Consider the following 15,379-nt stretch of genomic DNA (forward strand, 5'->3'; position numbering starts at 1 on the left):
TGATGCTATTTAACATGATTTGAAGCCAAAAACTTTAAAATTTTTAGAAATCTAGGGTTTGTGTTCTTGAGCAATTTGGGGCTTTTTGATATAAACAGGTTATGGCCGATTTTTATCATGAATTATTGCTAAATTGAGTAATGTAACATGTTTAGGTAGTTAAATGATCCAAACATTGATCCTAAACATGATTTTTGGTGATTAAAGTGGACTTTTTAGGCTAAAATTCATGAACTTGATTAATTTGATATATTTGCCATTTGAGACTTGTTTAATTGTTAGTAATGAATATTTTGAGATGTTATTTGAGTTAAATGCTTATGAACTGTGTCTACATTTTCATATGTGCTTATTTGAAAAGGTATAGAATTGTAAAAAATGTGAAAATGTGTACAAGTTTAAGTTTGATTTAACATGTTATTGTGATTGTTTTAAGTTGCTATTTTGCTAACACTAATGCATACTTTGATGCACAAACTTTGTGTTTAATGTGTTTTGCAGAAAGCCGATACTGGAGGTTCAGGAGCATCATCATCTAGAGAGCTAGCTCCAGCTCCAGAACCATAACTAGAAATGCAATATGAACCTGAACAACAACCACAACAGGAACCACAACATCAACCTGAACAGCACGTACCCTATTATGATCCGCTACAGTTACCTAATGAATTGACAGTATTTCCGCCACATCCACCTGTAGAATACCCAACGATACCGGAACACACATTGCATCCTAATTTGAGATTCGATAGACGATGGAGAGATTATCCATCATATCAAAGTAATAAGTTCAAATTAGTAACAAAAGAGGTAGAGGTGCCAAGGGTAATTGATTGGAATCCTTTGGAAACGGTCCATCTAGCTGACCGTGTTAGACAGCATTTGGTACAAAGGTATGGCAGTTCTTCTTTTACAGATTGGATACTATTCACCATTCACAGACCTGTATATAAGGAATGGTGTGTTGAGTTGATGAGTACTATAGCTTTAAATGTAGATGTAGATAGGTTAGATGATAGAAGTTTTCTTAGATTTATCCTTGGCGGTAGGATGTACAGAATGTCCATGATGGACATGGCCAGGGCATTACAGATTTACACTCCTAGTTAATTGTTACTACCCGATTGTATGAGTTTGATTTATCGTGGGGAAAGGGTAGATAGGAACTTTGACGCTGACGCCATTTGGAGGCGTATGTCAAACTATAATGTTTTTACACTAGGAGAAAAACACTCCTACTTACATATTAACAAAGCCGAGCTTCGTGTGATTCATAGATTTTTGGCTAACTCGATTACACAGAGAGGTCACAATAAGGAGAAACTGACCTTACATGATTTATTCTACCTAAAGTGTATTCAAGATCCGAGAAGCTTTGTTAATATCCCTTACTGTGTTGGTTTTTATTTATCTAAAATGGTAGAAGGAATGCAGGAAGGGAGTATAATAGGAGGAGGTATTTTTGTTACTCTCATTAGAGAGTATTTAGGTGTTGATAGGAACCGAGGGGGTCCATTACAGCTTTGTAGAGAACAGGATGAGACCATAGGATTGCGGGTTTATGTAGGTGCTAAGGTATTGAAAAGTAGACGCAACCAGGCACTTCCCTATGAAGGTAATCATCCACAGGTAGAAAGGGGTTCAGACGAAGAAATGGAGGAAGCGGAAGACATCAGGGATGTCATTCGAGATGCTATTATTGACGTCCACGTTCGTATAGATGATGAATCAATGACGAGCGCGGCCAGACATAGTATGTACGAGCAGTGGAACTCTGAGAGAGTATACGAGGATTATAGGCGACTCCAACACGATAGCTGGTTAGTTCATCAGCGCCAAATCATGAGCCAACTATCATATCAGGTACCAAATAATTATGTGCCTACTCGACCTGCTTATTTTCCGCCACACAACCCCGAGATCCGACCACCCTTTAACCGGTATGACTATAACCAAGCCTATCAGGACACCTATAACCAACAATGGAACCCACCTGACGAGATGAACTGGAACCCCTATCCAGACTGATTTGGTTCCATTTGGTTATTTTTATAATTTTTATATTTTTATCTTTTTGACTTTTTCATGTTTAAACTTATGTTATTGGATATATTTGTGTAATTTTTATCATTTTTATTATTATTGTGTACTAATATTTCACATTTAGGATTTGAAAGTGGGATTTTAAGTCCCATTTCAAATTTCCATGCATGTTTATATTTGTATGTATGTATATTGTCGATTGTACAGAACAGGGTAAAACAGCGCATTTTCAAAGACTGACATTAAGTTCAGCAAAAGCTAGTAATTTTGACGACAAGATGAAAAATAAATGTGATGTAACAACAAGACGGAATGAACAAATGATATGCACCATTTATCATTCAGCAAATAAACGCCAATATGTTTGAAAACTTTGGTAAAAGTTAATCAATTTTCTAGGCTAATCACCCTCAATAATTTAAATTGTTACTGATTTCTTGCAAATGAGGGCATTGCAAGATCTTAAGTGTGGGAAGGGGTTAAATTCTTTCGGAATTTTAAAAATTTTTACTTTATACACTTGGTTACCATTAAAAATACTAGTACGTAGTAGTTGTATTAGAATCTAGTGCTCTCTGATAATAAAGAACAACCCTAGTCTTATATACTGACTACCCACTTCTAGTAAAAATTTTCAAAATTTTCAATTAAATGAATTCAAAATTTTCAATTAAATGAATTCAAAATCATGTTTATACATATTTATGAACGATAAAACTAGGTGTTAACACCGAAATTATTGTTACCTTGGAAAGGACATAAATTGAGAAACAAACCAAAATGTTAGAATTCATTTAAAATGGAATAGAGGACAATAAAAAGGAAAATAAAAGCCAAGTGTGGGAAAATTTACCAAGTTATTTTAAACATATGTCATATATTTCTGTAACAAATAATTAAAGATACTTTTGCTTTGGACTAAACTAAACAGTTTTACCCGATTTACTTTAAGAAAGATGGATCTACATGATGAATCAATTCCATCATTAAAAGGAAGTAAAGTCTTCTGAAAAAGAAACGCGCTTCTTAATTTAGGTCATGAAGTTGTCATCCAGACCAGCTGTAGGTTGACGAAAAAAATAGAAAAGTCATCACTAAAATCAGCAGGAAATCCACGGACCTCAGCATCAAACAGGGTCGCCAAGTGGTCAGACTTATCCTAATCATGAGAGGATCTGTCTTGTAAAATGGGGAGGACGCCGTGCAAATTAGCTGGATAAGACTAATGAATCAGACCCCCAGAAAGGATAATCTCCTTAAAGATCAAAAATCAGCTTTTAAGACTGATATTACTCAATCCTAGAGATTGACCTTAAAGATTGAGAATTCAAACTCATGGAATTCAATGATATTTAAACTCGAGCTTGAACGAGAAAATATTTTGATCAAAATTACAAACCGATTTGTTTTCTGAAAACCCATTTTCAATGCGTTCATTACCATTGAACGTAAAATCCTAGGAATTCACCTGGAATTCATTAGGTCACCTGAACTAAATCGGGTGTCAACCGTAAGAACGGTGGTTGCATAGCATGGTCAAAGATAGGACCTTGTACCAGACCGAAAAATTATAAGGGTGAGCTTTACTATTGCTCCTACCAAGGATAGTAATTGCGTCCGACACGTTATAGACCATAATTAAAAGCATGTCAGGGGACATTGCCTTAACAGTTGCTTGTTCAATGCTTTCCTTTACAACCGGACGGTAGTTTACCAAAAGATAATATACGGAGCAAGTATACTAGACATGTTGCTTTCCTAATACAAGGTTAACAAGTGGGTGACACAAAACCGCAAGTTTTGAACTAAAATTTTCAAATATGAAACCCACCAAACCCACAAAAAGAATTTGCAAACACCGATGAAGGGTTATTTCGGAAAACTTATCTAGGGTAAAAACTAGATTGAATTTTCAAAAAGATCAAATGTTTTCATAAAGATCCAATTTCCTTAAAGGATCTAAATTTTTATAGTCAGGTGGGACTGTAAACCATATCGTTACTACCATTGTTTATACCGCCGTATAGAAATCACTGATGTACAAAGTGTGAAGAATAAAGAAGTGATTCTAGTATTTCAAGACTATATTGCTTGAGGACAAGCAACGCTCAAGTGTGAGAATATTTGATAATGCTAAAAACGAACATATATTTCATAGCATTATTCCTCAAGAAAGACAAGCTTTTCGTTGCAGTTGTCCTACTTACAAGTGATATTCGTTTAAATAATAAAAGGTGAAGACAAAAGACAGATTCGACGAATTGAAGACGCAAACGACCAAAAAGCTCAAAAGTACAAAATACAATCAAAGAGGTTCCAATTATTGATAAAAAACGTCTCAAAATTACAAGAGTACAAGATTCAAAACGCAAAGTACAAGATATTAAATTTTACGCAAGGACGTTCGAAAATCCGGAACCGGGACCAGAGTCAACTCTCAACGCTCGACGCAACGGACTAAAAATTACAAGTCAACTATGAAATGTCCCGTTCTTATTTATTAAAAACGTTCCATATTAATTGATTTTGTTGCGAGATTTTGACCTCTATATGAGACGTTTTTCAAAGACTGCATTCATTTTAAAACAAACCATAACCTTTATTTCATCAATAAAGGTTTAAAAAGCTTTACGTAGATTATCAAATAATGATAATCTAAAATATCATGTTTACACGCGACCATTACATAATGGTTTACAATACAAATATGTTACAACGAAATAAGTTTCTTGAATGCAGTTTTTACACAATATCATACAAGCATGGACTCCAAATCTCGTCCTTATTTAAGTATGCGACAGCGGAAGCTCTTAATAATCACCTGAGAATAAACATGCTTAAAACGTCAACAAAAATGTTGGTGAGTTATAGGTTTAACCTATATATTATCAAATCATAATAATAGACCACAAGATTTCATATTTCAATACACATCCCATACATAGAGATAAAAATCATTCATATGGTGAACACCTGGTAACCGACATTAACAAGATGCATATTTAAGAATATCCCCATCATTCCGGGACACCCTTCGGATATGATATAAATTTCGAAGTACTAAAGCATCCGGTACTTTGGATGGGGTTTGTTAGGCCCAATAGATCTATCTTTAGGATTCACGTCAATTAGGGTGTCTGTTCCCTAATTCTTAGATTACCAGACTTAATAAAAAGGGGCATATTTGATTTCGATAATTCAACCATAGAATGTAGTTTCACGTACTTGTGTCTATTTTGTAAATCATTTATAAAACCTGCATGTATTCTCATCCCAAAAATATTAGATTTTAAAAGTGGGACTATAACTCACTTTCACAGTTTTTTTACTTCGTCGGGAAGTAAGACTTGGCCACTGGTCGATTCACGAACCTATAACAAATATGTACATATATATCAAAGTATATTCAAAATATATTTACAACACTTTTAATACATTTTGATGTTTTAAGTTTTTTAAGTCAGCTGTCCTCGTTAGTAACCTACAACTAGTTGTCCACAGTTAGATGTACAGAAAATAAATCGATATATATTATCTTGAATCAATCCACGACCCAGTGTATACATATCTCAGTATTGATCACAACTCAAACTATATATATTTTGGAATCAACCTCAACCCTGTATAGCTAACTCCAACATTCACATATAGAGTGTCTATGGTTGTTCCGAAATATATATAGATGTGTCGACATGATAGGTCGAAACATTGTATACGTGTCTATGGTATATCAAGATTACATAATATACAATACAAGTTGATTAAGTTATGGTTGGAATAGATTTGTTACCAATTTTCACGTAGCTAAAATGAGAAAAATTATCCAATCTTGTTTTACCCATAACTTCTTCATTTTAAATCCGTTTTGAGTGAATCAAATTGCTATGGTTTCATATTGAACTCTATTTTATGAATCTAAACAGAAAAAGTATAGGTTTATAGTTGAAAAAATAAGTTACAAGTCATTTTTGTAAAGTTAGTAATTTCAGTCGAAAGAACGACGTCTAGATGACCATTTTAGAAAACATACTTCCACTTTGAATTTAACCATAATTTTTGGATATAGTTTCATGTTCATAATAAAAATCATTTTCCCATAATAACAACTTTTAAATCAAAGTTTATCATAGTTTTTAATTAACTAACCCAAAACAGCCCGCGGTTTTACTACGACGGCGTAAATCCGGTTTTACGGTGTTTTTCGTGTTTCCAGGTTTTAAATCATTAAGTTAGCATATCATATAGATATAGAACATGTGTTTAGTTGATTTTAAAAGTCAAGTTAGAAGGATTAACTTTTATTTGCGAACAAGTTTAGAATTAACTAAACTATGTTCTAGTAATTACAAGTTTAAACCTTCGAATAAGATAGCTTTATATGTATGAATTGAATGATGTTATGAACGTCATTACTACCTCAAGTTCCTTGGATAAACCTACTGAAAATGAGAAAAATAGATCTAACTTCAAAGGATCCTTGGATGGCTTGAAAGTTCTTGAAGCAGAATCATGACACGAAAACAATTTCAAGTAAGATTTCCACTCGAAATAAGATTGTTATAGTTATAGAAATTGAATTAAAGTTTGAATATGATTATTACCTTCTATTAGAAAGATAACCTACTGTAAGTAACAAAGGTTTCTTGATCTTGGATGATTACTTGGAATGGATTTAGAAAACTTGGAAGTAAACTTGCAATCTTGGAAGTATTCTTGATTTTATGAAACTAGAACTTTTGGAATTTATGAAGAACACTTAGAACTTGAAGATGGAACTTGAGAGAGATCAATTAGATGAAGAGAATTGAAGAATGAAAGTGTTTGTAGGTGTTTTTGGTCGTTGTTGTATGGATTAGATATAAAGGATATGTAATTTTATTTTCATGTAAATAAGTCATGAATGATTACTCATATTTTTGTAATTTTATGAGATATTTCATGCTAGTTGCCAAATGATGGTTCCCACATGTGTTAGGTGACTCACATGGGCTGCTAAGAGCTGTTCATTGGAGTGTATATACCAATAGTACATACATCTAAAAGTTGTGTATTGTACGAGTACGAATACGGGTGCATACGAGTAGAATTGTTGATGAAACTGAACGAGGATGTAATTGTAAGAATTTTTGTTGAGTAGAAGTATTTTGATAAGTGTCTTGAAGTCTTTCAAAAGTGTATGAATACATATTAAAACAATACATGTATATACATTTTAACTGAGTCGTTAAGTAATCGTTAGTCGTTACATGTAAATGTTGTTTTGAAACCTTTAGGTTAACGATCTTGTTGAATGTTGTTAACCCATTGTTTATTATAACAAATGAGATGTTAAATTGTTATATTATCATGATATTATGATATATAATATATCTTAGATTGATATATATCCAGTTAAATGTCGTTACAACGATAATCGTTACATATATGTCTCGTTTCGAAATCATTAAGTTAGTAGTCTTATTTTTACATATGTATTTCATTGTTAATACACTTAATAATATATTTACTTATCATTTAACATAATTAACCAAGTGTATCAATATCTTAATATGATTCATATGTACCTAGTAAGACGTTGTTATAACGATAATCGTTATATATATCGTTTTCGAGTTTCTTAAATTAGTAGTCTCATTTTTATGTATATAACTCATTGTTAAAATACCTAATGAGATACATACTTATAATAAAATCATGTTAACTATATATATAACCATATATATGTCATCGTATAGTTTTTACAAGTTTTAACGTTCGTGAATCACCGGTCAACTTGGGTGGTCAATTGTCTATATAAAACCTATTTCAATTAATCAAGTCTTAACAAGTTTGATTGCTTAACATGTTGGAAATAATTAATCATGTAAATAACAATTTCATTTAATATATATATAAACATGGAAAAGTTCGGGTCACTACAGTACCTACCCGTTAAATAAATTTCGTCCCGAAATTTTAAGCTGTTGGAGGTGTTGACGTATCTTCTGGAAATAAATGCGGGTATTTCTTCTTCATCTGATCTTCACGCTCCCAGGTGAACTCGGGTCCTCTACGAGCATTCCATCGAACCTTAACAATCGGTATCTTGTTTTGTTTAAGTCTCTTAACCTCACGATCCATTATTTCGACGGGTTCTTCAATGAATTGAAGTTTTTCATTGATTTTGATTTCGTCCAACGAAATAGTGAGATCTTCTTTGGCAAAATATTTCTTCAAATTTGAGACGCGAAAAGTGTTATGTACAGCCGCGAGTTGTTGAGGTAGCTCCAGTTGGTAAGCTACTGGTCATACACAATCTATAATCTTGAATGGTCCAATGTGCCTTGGATTTAGTTTCCCTCGTTTACCAAATCGAACAACGCCTTTCCAAGGTGAAACCTTAAGCATGACCATTTCTCCAATTTCAAACTCTATATATTTTCTTTTACTGTCCGCGTAGCTCTTTTGTCGACTCTGGGCGATTTTCAATCTTTGTTGAATTTGGATGATTTTCTCGGTAGTTTCTTGTATTATCTCCGGACCCGTAATCTGTCTATCCCTCACTTCACTCCAACAAATCGGAGACCTGCACTTTCTACCATAAAGTACTTCAAACGGCGTCATCTCAATGCTTGAATGGTAGCTGTTGTTGTAGAAAAATTCTGCTAACGGTAGATGTCGATCCCAACTGTTTCCGAAATCATTAACACAAGCTCGTAGCATGTCTTCAAGTGTTTGTATCGTCCTTTCGCTCTGTCCATCAGTTTGTGGATGATAGGCAGTACTCATGTCTAGACGAGTTCCCAATGCTTGTTGTAATGTCTGCCAGAATCTTGAAATAAATCTGCCATCCCTATCAGAGATAATAGAGATTGGTATTCCATGTCTGGAGACGACTTCCTTCAAATACAGTCGTGCTAACTTCTCCATCTTGTCATCTTCTCTTATTGGCAGGAAGTGTGCTGATTTGGTGAGACGATCAACTATTACCCAAATAGTATCAAAACCACTTGTAGTCCTTGGCAATTTAGTGATGAAATCCATGGTAATGTTTTCCCATTTCCATTCCGGAATTTCGGGTTGTTGAAGTAGACCTGATGGTTTCTGATGCTCAGCTTTGACCTTAGAACACGTCAAACATTCTCCTACGTATTTAGCAACATCGGCTTTCATACCCGGCCACCAAAAATGTTTCTTGAGATCCTTGTACATCTTCCACGTTCCAGGATGTATTGAGTATCTGGTTTTATGAGCTTCTCTAAGTACCATTTCTCTCATATCTCCAAATTTTGGTACCCAAATCCTTTCAGCCCTATACCGGGTTCCGTCTTCCCGAATATTAAGATGCTTCTTCGATCCTTTGGGTATTTCATCCTTTAAATTTCCCTCTTTTAAAACTCCTTGTTGCGCCTCCTTTATTTGAGTAGTAAGGTTAGTGTGAATCATTATATTCATAGATTTTACTCGAATGGGTTCTCTGTCCTTTCTACTCAAGGCGTCGGCTACCACATTTGCCTTCCCCGGGTGGTAACGAATCTCAAAGTCGTAATCATTCAACAATTCAATCCACCTACGCTGCTGATGATGTAGCGTGAGGGTACGAAATATACTATTATTTTTAATACAAAATACATTACAAATTACACAAGTTATTTATTTATTTATAGAGTGGGATATACCTAAACCTTGCTACAACAATATAGGAAGTGTACCTAATCGTAGAGTAGTGTAGTTTTTAGTAAGTCTGGTTCGTTCCACAGGGAGCTGGTGATACTTACTATATTTTTAACAACTATATTTATACAAAATATATATAATTATATAAGTAGTAATATTATTATAAAAGGGGGGTTTTACCGTTTAATGACCGGTTTTTCGATTCTATATTTTAAGCTCAAAGATAAATGACGATAATTAAAGTGCGTAAAATAATGACAATAAATAAAATGACAGTAAATAAAATTGCGAGTAATAAAATGACAGTAAATAAAGATACGATGAGAAATACAATAAAAGAATTATGCTTGTTTAAACTTCCGTAATCATGATGTTTAACGTTTTGATTTTAATTAATTGTTACTCGGGTTAATTGTCCTTTGTCATGGTTTATTTGATACCTATCTGGTTTTTATCCATAATAGTCCATCGGTCATAAATATAAAGTGCGAGTGTCCTCGTCAAATTACCCTTATACCCGAAGTCAAATATTCCAACTAATTAAGGATTTAAACTGTGACGCAGTTATCACTTCTGTCAACAATTACACCAGTTATCACTGTATGTAATCTACCCCTGTTTTGATTAGATATGAATATTAATTTACCCACTTGATCAGTTTGAATAATCAATTACCCAACCCGAATAATTGATTAAATGATTATAATAGATTCCATATGAACGTCACTAAATAGGACAACCATAATCATTATTAATTATTAGGATAATTAATTTGAAGATAGGTTCGACAGACTCCAATGAGTTGTCACACAATTAGACAATACCCCCCCCCCCCATCTATTAATAGTCAATAGTCCAATTTCCACAAGTGTCGGTCTTTTGCCCAAACCTTAATTATGGTACAAAATCCAATAACCCCATCTTAATATTTAGTCAAACATCACGATTACTTCGGCTTAAATAAGCATAATAATAACTTAGTTACGAGACATTAATTTAAAAAGGAAGAACATAACTTACAGTGATTATTAATCGTGTAGCGTTACACGGACAGAGTTTCGACTTTAAAACCCGTAAAACATTCCTTACAATAACCCAATTATTATTAAACTTAAACTAAAATTAAAATTATAATTATAAATATATATATATTACATGTAAAGAGAAAGAAAGAAGAAAATGTGTTCTTTTCATTACACCGTGAATTTCATTTTATAGACAATTGGTGATTTGAAATTTTCACTTATGACCCCTTAACTATGCTCAATTAACAACTTTTTATTATTTATTATTATTCTTATTATGAATTATTTAAATATTATATTATATTCTTGAGCATAGTTAACTTGTAATTTTAGCTCCGTTGCGTCGAGCGTTGAAAGTTGGTTCATGTCTCGGTTCCGAATTTTCGAACGTCCTTGCGTACAATTTAATATCTTGTACTTTGCGTTTTGTAACTTGTACTCTTGTCATTTTTAGACGTTTCTCATCAATAATTTGAACCACTTGGATTGTATCTTGTACATTTGAGCTTTTTGGACGTTTGCGTCTTCAAATCTTCGTTTTCGCCTTTTGTCTTCGCACTTATTTATTTAAACAATTACAATGAAAATATAATACAATTACATATGAAAACCTATTATTTAGGAGGGATATTGCTATGAAATATATGTTCCTTTTTAGCCTTATCAAATATCCCCACACTTGAGCGTTGCTTGTCCTCAAGCAATACAGAACTTGAAATAAAAACATACATGAATCACTTTTTTATTCATCACACTTGGTACATCAGTGATTTTGATATGGTGGTATAAACAATGATAGTAACGATAGAACCATGGTTAAAGGTGGGTGTGTCATCCACAGTTGCCTCGAGTTTAGGTCAACGACACTTGCAATCAAATAGCCGATTTACTTTCGGTTTCCAAAGCAAAGTGCACATTTGAAAGGCGGTTTACAGTTCCACATGACTATGAAAATTTAGATCCGTTAGGAAATTGGATCTTTATGAAAACATTTGATCTTTTGAAAATTCAATCTAGCTTTTACCCTAGACAAGTTTTCTGGAATAACCCTTCACCGGTGTTTGCAAAATATTTTTGTGGGTTGTCTGGGTTTCAGATTTGAAAATTTTAGCTCAACACTTGTGGTTTTGTGTTACCCACTTGCTAACCTTGTATTGGGAAAGCAACACGTCCAGTTTACTTGTTCCGTATATTACCTTTCGGTAAACTACCGTCCGGTTGTAAAGGAAAGCGATGAACAAGAAACTGTTAAGGCAATGTCTAATGACATGCATATGATTATAGTCTTAAAACGTGTCGGATGCTAGTACTATCCTTTGTAGGAGCAATAGTAAAGATCATCCTATGATTTTTCGGTCTGGCACAAGGTCCTGTCTCCGACCATGCTATGCAACCACCGTTTCTTACGGTTGACACCCGATTTGGTTCAGGTGACCTAATGAATTCTGATGAATTCTCAGGATTTTACGTTCAATGGTAATGAACGCATTGAAAATAGGTTTTCAGAAAACAAATCGGTTTTATTTTTGATCAAAATATTTTCTCGTTCAAGCTCGAGTTTAGATATCATTGAATTCCATGAGTTTGTAATTCTCAATCTTTAAGGTCAATCTCTAGGATTGAGTAATATCTGTCTTAAAAGCTGATTTTTGATCTTTAAGGAGATTATCCTTTCTGGGGATTTGATTCATTAGTCTTATCAAGCTAATTTGCACGGTGCCCCCCCATTGTGCGAGATAAATCCTTATCATGGTTAGGATAAATCTGACCACATGACGACCCTGTTTGATGCTGAGGTCCGTGGATTTCCTGCTGATTTTAGAGATGACTTTTCTAGATTTTTTGTCAACCTACAGCTGGTCTGGACGACAACTTCATGACCTAAATCAAGAAGCGCGTTTCTTTTTCGGAAGACTTTACTTCCTTTTAATGATGGAATTGATTCATCGTGTAGATTCATCTTTCTTACAGTAAATCGGGTAAACCAGTTAATTTAGTCCAAAGTAAAAGCACCTGCAATAACTTTACAAAAACATATGATAGATAGTTTTTAATTGAATAACTTGGTACATTCTCCCCACATTTGGCTTTTTTCATGCGTCTTTTTATATCTTAATAAATAAATTCAAGCGTTTTAGTTGTTTCTCAATTTATGTCCTTTCCGAGGTAACAATAATTTCGGCATTAACACCTAGTTTTATCGTTCATAAATATGTATAAACATGATTTTGAATTCATTTAGTTAAAAAATTTTAAAATTTTCATAATAATTAGAAAATAAGCCAAGTATAAACCCGAGAGAATTTATAACCCTTCTCCACACTTGAGATCATGCAATGCCCTCATTTGCATGAAATCAGACTATAATTATAAATTCATGAGGGTGATTAGTGTAGGAAAGTGATTAAAAATACTCAGTTTGTAATTACAAAGCTCGTCGAATGATAGATGACGCGCCTCATCGTTCATTCCTTCATTTATTATATCACATTTGTTGTTTTGCATCTTGTCGTCAAAATCAGTAGCTTTTGCTAAACTTAATGTTAGTCTTTGAAAGTGCGTTGTTTTACCCTGTTGTTTACATGATAAAATACAAACATATATACATATTTTTAAAGTTGGGTATATTACCCCACGTTCAAAAATTTATAAAATCAAATATTTTTTTTTTGCATACTTTAAATCAATAAAATTAAAAATAATGATGACAAAATTTTTCGCCACGCCCTCGGGTAAAGTAATTTCGGCTCAACGACCTAGTCTTCAACTCACGACGAATTTTAGAAATCATTTTTTTTTCAACTTAATGAAATAAAGTAAATTTTTGTTTTTAAATTCACACAAAACTTAAAAAGAAAACATATTAATTTCATATAAAACCTAAAAAACAAAAAAATTCAGAATGGGGGGAGAAAACTAGTTCTTTAGTGTCTGCTAGTGGAAAAGACCAATCGGATTCCATTCTCGGAACTACACGAGAACAGAACAACTAACTCCAAACAGCATTTTCTTTTTAGAATATTTGAATCTCCTCACACTTAGGTAGATGTGGTGTCGAAATTGTGATTAACTTCATCGTCAATTTCTCTTGGACCATAATCAACTTGCATATCTGTGACTTTTGCTTTAAGCCAGTGACCAGCTTTTTCCGTAATATCCACAAATTCAACTAGCTTCGCCTTTTCTTTAGGCAACAGATTGGATACTAACCGGTTATATAACTTAAAGTTCCCCTTACTTTTAGCATCAATAACCCGTTTAAAAAGTTTCTTCATTGAACTGTTAATAACGGGGTCATTTAATTTCGTATCAACTATGGGGTTCTTTATTATCAAGTCATCATTAGGTGTTACTTCATTTTCCCACACTTAGGCGTTCTATTATTGTTAAGCATTACCGTTGGAGTTGGTAAAACAACATGGTTCTTACTAATCGTTTTTGTCTGTTCAACGATTTTGGTTTGTGGATATTTAGACTTTCGAATCATAAAGGTGATCGATTTTTCATCATTACTAAGTGTCATTCTACCCTTTCTTACATCAAATAACGCCCCGGTGGACGCTAAGAATGGTCGACCTAAAATTAGAGGAACGTTTGAGTCCTCTTCTATGTCAATGACATTGAATTCGACTAGAAAGGTTAAATTACCTACTTGAACGGGTAGGTTGTCAGCAATTCCAACTGGGTGCTTAATGGTTTGATCTAGGAGTCGAACACTCATATCCGTTGGAGTTAACTCACCTACACCTAATCTCTTATATAATGAAAGAGGCATAACACTCACACTTGAACCTAAATATGCTAGTGCATCATACATGACACAGTCACTAAGTAGACAAGGAACAATAAATTCACCCAGATCACCTACCCTAGGTGGAGGATTTGGTGGAACTGTCTTCACCGGGTTTACTTCTACTGTTTTTGTTTCTTGCATTTTTTTATTCTTCTTCTTCTTCTTCTTTCCAGAGGTATCACAAACTTTATTACCTATTACTTGCTCATACTCAACTCCTTTTCTTGGAAACGGGATGGGTGGTCTGTATGGTGCCACCACTGGCTTTACATACTCGGGTGGTGGTGGTGGTGTAACTTCTTCATTGTTACTTACATCTAAAACCTCCCCATCTTCTGATGCTAGTTTTTCAGAATTTGTTGAAACCATATTAACATTTTCATTCCAAGGATTTACTTCAGTATTACTCGGTAGCTTTCCTTGTTTCCTTTCACTCATCAATCTAACAAGAGTACCTACTTGTTTTTCTAGATTCAAAATAGAAGCTTGTTGAGTACTAAATGACTGATCAAACCTCTCATTCGTTTGAGTTTGAGTTTCAATAAATTGTGTTTGAGATTCAACTAGCTTAAATACCACTTCTTCCAGATTTGACTTTTTCTCTTCGGTTTGTTGTGGTGGTTTATACAAGCCAGGTCTTTGTTGATTGAAAGTGTTGTTTTGAGTTGGTTGGTTATTCGGACCTTGTTGGTTATACGAGTTATTGTCGGGTCCTTTTGGATTGTAAAGAATGTTTTGATTTCGATTGAAGTTTGGCCTTGGCTGTTGATAATTATTCTGATAACTATTTTCCAGCCTTTGGTTCATGTAGACAACATTCTCACGTTGTTCCATCATTTGTTCAATGTGACAGTCTTTCATT

The sequence above is a fragment of the Rutidosis leptorrhynchoides genome, chromosome 2, assembly GCF_046630445.1.
Source record: "Rutidosis leptorrhynchoides isolate AG116_Rl617_1_P2 chromosome 2, CSIRO_AGI_Rlap_v1, whole genome shotgun sequence".
Classification (NCBI taxonomy): Eukaryota; Viridiplantae; Streptophyta; class Magnoliopsida; order Asterales; family Asteraceae; genus Rutidosis; species Rutidosis leptorrhynchoides.